This window comes from Medicago sativa, chromosome 4 (genome assembly GCF_051527215.1).
Source record: "Medicago sativa cultivar Bolivia chromosome 4, Bolivia_mono, whole genome shotgun sequence".
Taxonomy (NCBI): domain Eukaryota; kingdom Viridiplantae; phylum Streptophyta; class Magnoliopsida; order Fabales; family Fabaceae; genus Medicago; species Medicago sativa.
The window spans coordinates 58,326,758-58,336,139 of record NC_140752.1 but is presented as its reverse complement, the minus strand read 5'-3'; the positions used below and the strand labels follow the sequence as shown (position 1 = coordinate 58,336,139).

At 32.2% G+C, this 9,382-nt stretch overlaps 1 long non-coding RNA gene across 1 annotated transcript; it reads left to right on the top strand.

The window, feature by feature from the left end:
* The first annotated feature begins 7,357 nt into the window (after positions 1-7,357).
* On the top strand, positions 7,358-8,845 carry LOC146930216 (uncharacterized). The gene is made up of 3 exons (XR_015008318.1): positions 7,358-7,478; positions 8,005-8,435; positions 8,519-8,845. It is a non-coding gene; the product is annotated as an uncharacterized LOC146930216 (long non-coding RNA).
* The last annotated feature ends 537 nt before the right edge of the window (positions 8,846-9,382 follow it).

Below are 9,382 nucleotides of genomic sequence, written 5' to 3'. Positions count from 1 at the left end.
CTAGCAAGGGTTAGGGTACTGATTATTATTGCGATTTTGAGCACAGAGGACGGCAGGAGACCAAGGAACAAGCCCTGAATCTCATACCAACTCTTCGTTGGTTAGATTTATGTATGTTTTCTCTTGTTTATGCTTATGATTGTTTAGTTATGAGTAGCTAAACCTTTAGTTTGGTTAAGCCATGATGAAACTATTGTAATATATGATTTTGTAGTTGAACTCTCTCTATAATCAATGCTATTCAGTTTTTATTCATAATTACTTGTGTTTATTGCTTTTCATGTTATTGTTTTGTATGACTACTAACCCTAGCTTCTTGCAATCACATGAATTGATCTTAGGAATTGAATGACTACTAGCCCTAGCTTTTAATCCTGAAATAGTAATTTTGTTTAACTCAACACTAGGAACCTAGAGATAGGAAATTGAGAGTTATGATACATGAATTAACGTTCCAACATCGCTTCCACGGTTATTCAATCAAGTTAAGAGAATAATAGGGTTATAACTTAGGAAAGGGTTTTGAGTCAAGAGATTGATCAAAACCACTTAGTTGATTTATCGTAAAAACTGAGTAGTAATTGAGAGTAAAGAGAGGTAGACTTTTCATATAAAGCAATAGCAGATTCACCGGCTTAACCATTCATCTCAATATAATTTTCTCTCGCACTTTTTCTACTTTAAGTAAGTCTGATAAAACCAACTTTTCTACCTAAGGCAACCAAATACAAACTTTACACATCCTAATGTATAACGTGCTTGCTAGAATTGAAATTAACAGAGTCCTTGTGGATCGATATTTATTACTATTTTGATAGTTTTTGGTACACTTGCCAGATATCTATCTCCTACGATCACCATCTGTCTCTACTTAATCCTATTTTAGGATTTACTGTTCTACATATCTTAGCGATCAGGGGGAACTTAAGATCCCTGACTGTATACTACCATAATTCTCAGTCATAATCATAATCATAATCATATTTCTCATTATGTTAGAAGTTAGCGTGTATCACACAATTATTATACGAGTTCATTTTACGAAATGCATCTGAGTGGAGTAACCCTGAATACATTCGCTCTAATAAATCGACTAAATTCCTATCTGAGGCTAGAGTCGGACTCCTCTTGTCATCGCAGAAGACTTGCATAGGAAGAATGCCTGTCAACTACTGATGGGGAACCTCAACTCCACTACTGACGTGGAATTAGAGAGTCACGACTTAACTGTTGTTGTGTAGATTTCCTTTTCGGGGAAATCCCATCCAGCATAATCTGGAGCCTGATGGACACAACTTAATTGATTATAATTATCTGTAACATATATCTGATATGTCTTTCTAATCATACTAATGTGTGATCCATCCGATGTGAGACATCAACTTTTTTCAATTCACACTACATTAGATATGCCCATTGTGGGAATTTGTGTTTAGTCAATTACTCAATTTCCACATATTTTCCAACATAAAATTTAAAGCTTTCAAGATTAAAAATACACAATTTTTAAGATTTTATTTCTAATTTTGGGTTCTTATCTTGTGCCTTAAGGCCACAAGTTTGCATTTTCCTTTTTAAAAAAAAACATTCTACGGTTAATTTCTTGCTCCCTTTTCCGTTTTACTTGTCGCACTTATAAGAACTTTTTTCTCTATTTACTATTCTTTTCGATCACATGTATAAGCAAAAAACAACTTTTTAGGTTCATTGAATATTTATGTATATGATCTTTATATAAATCAGATACATTAATCATTCAATGAATCTAAAAAGTTGTGTTTTGCTTATAAGAAAAATTAACATTGAATATTTTTATACACAAATGAGTAATCTAATACTCCATACGATCCTTATTAGTTACTCCCTCCGTTGTCAATTATAAGCAAATTTTGATTTTTTAGGTTCATTCAATTATTGATGTATGTAATATATATTATCGACCACATATATCGTTAATTGAATGAATCTAAAAAGTAAAAATTTGCTTATAATTGACAATGGAGAGAGTATTAATACTCTAGATATTCTAACCATCGAAGTACTATAGTAGTGGGGTAAAGATCCTCTCCATTTGTAATTTGTTCCATTTGTTGCAATTTGGAGAGAGATAGACACAAAAAAGTAAGTGGTGGGTCCTATCACTAAGTGGATCCCACCATCATTAATTTTTTTGTGTCTATCTCTCTCCAAATTGCATCAAATGGAACAAATCACAAATGGAGAGGATCTTAACCCGGAAATTTTATACATTGCATTATTAATGCTTGACCAACTACCTTAACAGCCACATTAATACATTGCATTATTAATGCTTGAAAGAGACTATAGAATGAATTGAATTACGTCAATGCCTTTATAGCCCTCTTACAAATTTTATACTGCGTGCCTTATTTACTCGTATGGTTGGCAACATTTCCTCAACCACACCTTCTTGTATTCATTTCAATGGTAACTAATACTCCCTCCGTTCCAAATTGTATGTCACTTTAGAAAAAAATTTGTCCCAAATTATATGTCGCTTTACGATACCAATGAAATATTAATGTTACTTTTCCTATTATATCTTTAACTATTTATTACTCTTTCTTCTTTCAATTCTTTCATTTATTTTTCCCATGTCATTTATTAAGGACAATTCTGTAAAACAACTCATAATATCTCTTTCCTACACAATATCAATTTGGGACGGAGGGAGTAAGAGTAGAGGCTTTCATGACCCAAGATTTGCTATGGTTCCCCACCCCCAAAATTTGAACACTTACCAAAGAAGCTAAATGTAAAAAATTAAATATATTAAAATTATATTTTTTTTTCCTAAAAAATATTGCTTATAATTTACTGGTGTTAACATATTAGAAAAAAGAGTTGTGTTATTTGAACAACCATTTGATTTACATGTGCATCTGTTGGCTCATCAAAGCCTCTTGTTAGTTATTGATGTTTTGGATTTTCATACTGTTATATTTGAATTTCCAAATTCTATTGTCTACCGAAGTTTTTACTAGGTTGAGTCACGACTAGGTCGCTCTCTTTAAGACGTTTCGTGGCACTGCCCAAAATTGTGCAAGGCAGACTATCAACCATGCCGCCTCCAGGATAAAACAAGCCCAGCTACAACTGTGCGGTTAACTACTGCACTGTAGAAAATCGTTAGAGATTTACACCTTGAAATATGGTACTAAGACCACTCTTTAATACTGAAGCCACTTTAATATGGTATTGCTACCACTCTGTTATGGTGCTGAGACCACTCAAATATGATGTTACCACCATTCTAACTTTAATTTCTCCAAAACATCAACATGGCACTACGACCATTCAAATATGGTGATACCACCATTTCTCCTCAAATAGAAAAATATTGAAATATTTTATATACCGTTAAGATCATTCATTCTTAATTCCGACGGGACATTATTGTTCCAAAAAGGGACTATGATCTTAATAGTACTCTTTATTTCGAATGGACTTATATTATCGAAGGGATTATGTTTTTAAGACCCTTCTTAATTCCGAAGGGACATTAAACCGAAAAGGGACTATGATCTTAAATTATTATTTATTCCAAAGGACATAAAAATATCAAAGGGACTATGAACTTAAGACCGTTCTTAATTCTGAAGGGACATTAAACCGAAAAGGGACTATGGTCTTAAGAACACTCTTAATCCCGAAGGGACAGAAAAAGGAGATGAAGAGAAGAAAGACTCGTCAACACAAGTCAAGAAATGGAGAAGAGAGAAAGAGTTCCCGACAACTCAATGATACTCTTTGGTGTGATTTTTGAACTAGGTGAACTCTCCTTTTATAGGGAGAGTTTGTAACTAATTTGGAGAAACTTAAGAATTAAGTAAACTTAAAAATTAAGCAACCCACAGATCAGCTCAAGTAAAAAACTAATCGGATAAGTTCAAAAAGAAACAAATCCACTAACGAAGGAAATATAGGAAATTCAGTTGGATTCTCAATCTTATCACAACCAACATAAACTAAAATTATGGGGAGTGATATCCATGAATTAAAAATAATAATTACTATTACAATGAGAAAATAGTCACTTTAGTTCCTGGCTCTGCACCTCGTTGTCACATAGGTCCCTGACTCAGGATTAAATACAAACAAGTCCCTGACTCTACACTTCCGTTATCACTTTAGTCCCTGCCGTTAAAAAAATCTGTTAAGTGATTATGTGGCACGCTGACAAGGAGTATGACGTGTCACAGGGACTAAAGTGAAAGTAAAAAAATGGTCACTTTGGTCCCTGAATCGAAAATCAATATCCTCAATTTACTGTTAGATCCCTGACTGTGTATACTTACTGTCAGTTAGGTCCCTGAATCAAAAATCAATATCATCAATTTACTGTTAGGTCTCTGACTGTGTATACTTACTGTCAGTCAGGTCCCTGATAGTAAACACGAAATTAGGGGTCAAAATCCAAATGCACATCTGAATGAACTACAAATGCTTACATCTTTCATGCCAACTCCAAGGGGTCCGAGGTCAACTATGTGATGTTTGTTAGTTTATTTATGTACCGAAATTGCTAAATTATAAGCACAATTGTGGTGCGATATTTTGTTTAATATTTTGCTGAATCATTATGTAATGACTTGTTGAATTATATGCCCAAATATGGTGCAATCTTTTAATTACTCTATGGTTGACATTAATGACTTAATAGTTATGTTATGGAAACATTTGTTATTAAACTATGGAATCATTTTTATAAGTGTTATAATAATATTTTGATATTTAGCACAAATACTTTAGTGTTGAGTAAGTAGCATGTTAAACTAACAATTTGCCAAAGATTTTAGTGAAATTTCGTGTTTAATGTCAGGGACCTAACTGATAGTAAGTACACACAGTCAGGGACCTAACAGTAAATTGAGGATATTGATTTTCGATTCAGGGACCTAACTGACTGTAAGTACACACAGTCAGGGATCTAACAGTAAATTGAGGATATTGATTTTCGATTCAGGGACCAAAGTGACCATTTTTTACTTTCACTTTAGTCCCTGTGACACGTCATACTCCTTGTCAGCGTGCCACATCATCACTTAACAGATTTTTTTAACGGCAGGGACTAAAGTGTTAACGGAAGTGTAGAGTCAGGGATTTGTTTGTATTTAATCTTGAGTCAGGGACATATGTGACAGCGAGGTGCAAAGTCAGGGACTAAAGTGACTATTTGCTCTATTTTCATCATTATCGGGTATTTAAAATTAAATACCGCAATTTAAACACTACTAATGTGTGTGTTCTATTTTATGTGGGACCCCCACATTCTATTTTTTTAATTCACACAACACTAGATCAAAGTTTAATTACTTAGTGTTTAATCTTCCAACCTTCCAATTTCTTTCTAACTTCACACCAATGTTCCAACAGTTATTGGTACCATCGACATGAATACAAGAAAGGTGTGGTTGAGGAAATGTTTCTAACCATCTGAGTAAATAAGGCACGCAACACAAAATTTGTAAGAGGGCTATAAAGGCATTGACGTAATTCAATTCTTTTTATAGTCTCTTCCAAGCATTAATAATTAATTCTCTAGTCTCTTTCAAGAGTCAAAATCCTCTCAACTTATAATTGTCTCCATTTTCTCCATTTGGAAAGATACAGACAAAAAATCTTGAAAAACAGTATAAAGTAATTATTTTTTTTTTGACACAATAAAGTAATTAATGATGGTGAGACTCATTTAATTATAATATCCACTATCTCTCGCCAAATTGCATTGTCCATTTACTTTAAGTAAATGGAGAGGATCATAACCCCTCTTTTTTGTGTCTATCTCTCTTCAAATTGTATCCTTCATTTATTTTGACAAATGAAGAGTATCTTAACTCCTCTTTCAAGCATTAACAAATAAATTATAAAATGGGTATTGATAAACAGAAAGACACGAAAAAACACTAATGAAAAATAGTAAATTTCTTTCCTCTTACTCCATCCGTTTGAAAATAAGTGTCGTTTTAGCCAAAAAGCTGTTTCAAAATGAATGTCACTTTCAGTTTTCAATGCAATAATAACTTTTTCTTTTCAATTGTACCCTTCAATTAATATTATATACACTACTCCCTTCGTCCCATATTATAAGCAAAACAATAAATGCCAAAGTATTATTTTTCTTTGATGAAAAACAAACCAATTGTTGATTAGAATAATTTGGTAAAATAACATCTCTCTTATGCATTTCTTAGGGGGGATGTATTGGATTAGGATTCTAAGGGATTTTAAAAGACTTTTTAATTATGAAAAAGTCTTGTGGTATTCAATCAAGACTCTTTGCAATTTTCAAAAAGTCTTGTGGTATTAAATCAAGATTCTTTGTCATTTTAAAAAAGTCTTGAGGTATTCAATCAAGACTTTTCATCACTTAAAAAAAGTCTCATGGTATTCAAAATCATTCAAATTTCAAAGGATTGTTTAATAAATTAGATTTTGATGGATTTTGTGAGATTGTCTAGTGAAATTTTAACAAAAAAAAGTCTTTCATGAAGACATAAGATTTCTTGGGATTGTTTTTCTTTAAAAGTTTTTACTATCTCTTTCTTATCCCTTCTTCCTTCTCTCTTCTCCCTTCCCTCTCTCCTCTCTTTTCTCCCTCCTCTCTCTCTCTCCCTTCTCTCTTCGTCTCTCTCTCTTCTCCCTTCTCTCTCTCTCTCTCCCCTCTCTCTCCCTTCTCTCTCTCCCACTTCTCTCTCTCTCTCTCTCTCTCTCTCTCTCTCTCTTCTCCCTCTATCTCCTCTATTTTCTCCCTGCTCTCCTTCCTCTCTTCCCCCTCTCTATCTCTCATAAAAATAAAATAAAAAATAAGAGCATGTATTCAAAATGTTATGATAGAGAGTGTGTTGTAATCATTTCTTTTCAATGAGTACTTAAAATTCATAAAATCTTTTGAAATCTTATAAATACATAAAATCCTTTAAAATCTTATGATGTAAATCCATTGAAATCCAAATTGAAAATCCTGATTGTCTTTTAAAATCATGAAAGTCATTAAAATCCTACAAAATCTTTTAAAATCTTTGTGACTTTTTTAAGCAAAAATTGTCCTTCAAAATCCTAATCAAATACACTCCCCTTAATGTGTGTATAAAAACTTTAAATGACATTCATTTTGAAACGGAAGGAGTAAAATACTAAAAACAATAAATGTCTACCTTTTTTCTTTCACAAATTACTTTCCTCTTGAAAAACGAAAAACAATAAATGCCTGCCTTTCTTCTTTCACAAATTACTTTCCTCTTAAAAAACTAAAAACAATAAATGCCTGCCTTTCTTCTTTCACAAGTTACTTTCCTCTTAAAAAAACTAAAAACAATAAATGCATGCCTTTCTTCTTTCATTTTTCAGCCTATATATATGCATGGTGTGTCCGCACCAACAAACACATCAAGAATTAGAGAAGCTCTCTTCCCCTTAAAATCCTAGCCAACTTGGTCATATATTCATCTCGAAAGGTAAGAATTTTCTTCATTTTAAACAATCAGTTCATGCTTTAAAACATAAAATCCCTAATTTTATTTGAAACCCTAACTTTTCCATTTGTGTTCTAATCCAATAAAATACTATTCTTTGGTATGGATACAATTTTTGTGTAGTTCAAATTTTTACCTCACTCAGTTTATCAGATCCAAAACTGCATTCTATCATAATTGGATGATCAGATCCCATTTTATTTTTCAACGGAGATAAATTTTATTTGAAGTCCAAATTCATTCTGAAAAATACTTGTGCTTTTTTCTATAGTACCTACATTTCCCATTTTTTACTTATAAAAAATTTAGTTACTGTTCCTACTCTAAGTAACTCTATTATAAAAAATAACATAAAACTAACTCTATTATAAAAAATAACATAAAAACTATTAGAAGATCTCTATTCTAATATGATAAAAGGTTCAACTTCATAACTTGAATATGCAAAGATGAAACAATGATTCGTTGATAGTTTCTGGACTTATAATTCAATTCTTTTGCGTTGCAGGAGCCGTTGCAAAATGAATGATGCCTTTATCAGAGATATTGGAAAAGAACTTTCAGCGAGCTTGTTGTTATTTCCAACATCCACAATTGAGTCTAAGATGAGCAATGCATGAATCAGAGGTTCTCCTTTGTTCATATTTTTAGACTTATTGTTGATGTTGGCAAAAACAACAAGTTAGCTACTCTTGTTAAAGCAAACTTCTTTCCCTACGAAAGAGATCGTGTGAATCACTATCCATCCAGAAGATTCTCTAATGGAAAGCTTACAATTGACTTTGCATATGTTTTTCTTTTCTATACCCACTAAATCCTCATTTAACTACTCATTTACTGTCAGACAGGGAAAGAAATGTTGTTGATGTAGTGAACAAGATAGCTCCAAAGTTCCAAGATGGTGTAAAAGATTTTTCTGACAGTCCCATCATTGGAGAGGTATATACATATTATTTGCTGGTTAATTTTAAGTCTATGGTTGATATAAATGCATGAAAAATGTAACACTTCTTGATCTGCAGATACAGGAAACTGGTTTGATCCTAGGGCAACAAATCCATATTAAGCAGGCTTCCTCCTTTCAAGTTTAGGATCTATAAACGATGGATATATTTCTTTTTAGGTCGATAATAATGGCTCATTTTGCCGTCTTACTCCTTAACAATATTGTGGAATAAATAGCAAATCGCGGAACAGTATTGATTTGTTCAAATTCCGCTACATTATCTCTGTATATAGCGGTATCAAAGTATTATCGATTACTGTATACAATGGGACTTGGTAATTGTTTAACGGTTCAGAAATATTATAGAGCTATATCACTGTGATGTCGTTAACTATTCCTCTAATGAATCCTCTTAATCGATTGTATACTTTCAATGTTTCAACTATAACTTCCCCAATCTCTTATCATATGTTTTTATGTACACGAGGATGGATCTATTGCACCTATTAACTTCTTATATCTCGCTCAATTAATCGATACAATGACATTAAGGCACCCCACTATGTATGTGATTGTAAATATGGCGTTATATCTAGCAACTAGCAACTAGCGTCTACAAATAGATTTATTTCAGATTTTTATATAAAAAAATTCTATGTCTAGCACTTTCTAAATATCAAATAATCAATTTCGGAATTTAACGTTTGAAAAGCATCAAGTGCAAAAATAAACCATTGATATAGTGAAACAAGGATTATATATATATATATATATATATATATATATATATATATATATATATATATATATATATATTAAGAGTTTACATTAGCATCATAGCTAACTAAACCTAATCCCAATAGAGAAAGAGAAATTAATTACACATATTCATGGTAACTAACATATAGAGGAATATAAGTTGAGAAGAGTAGCTGTAAAT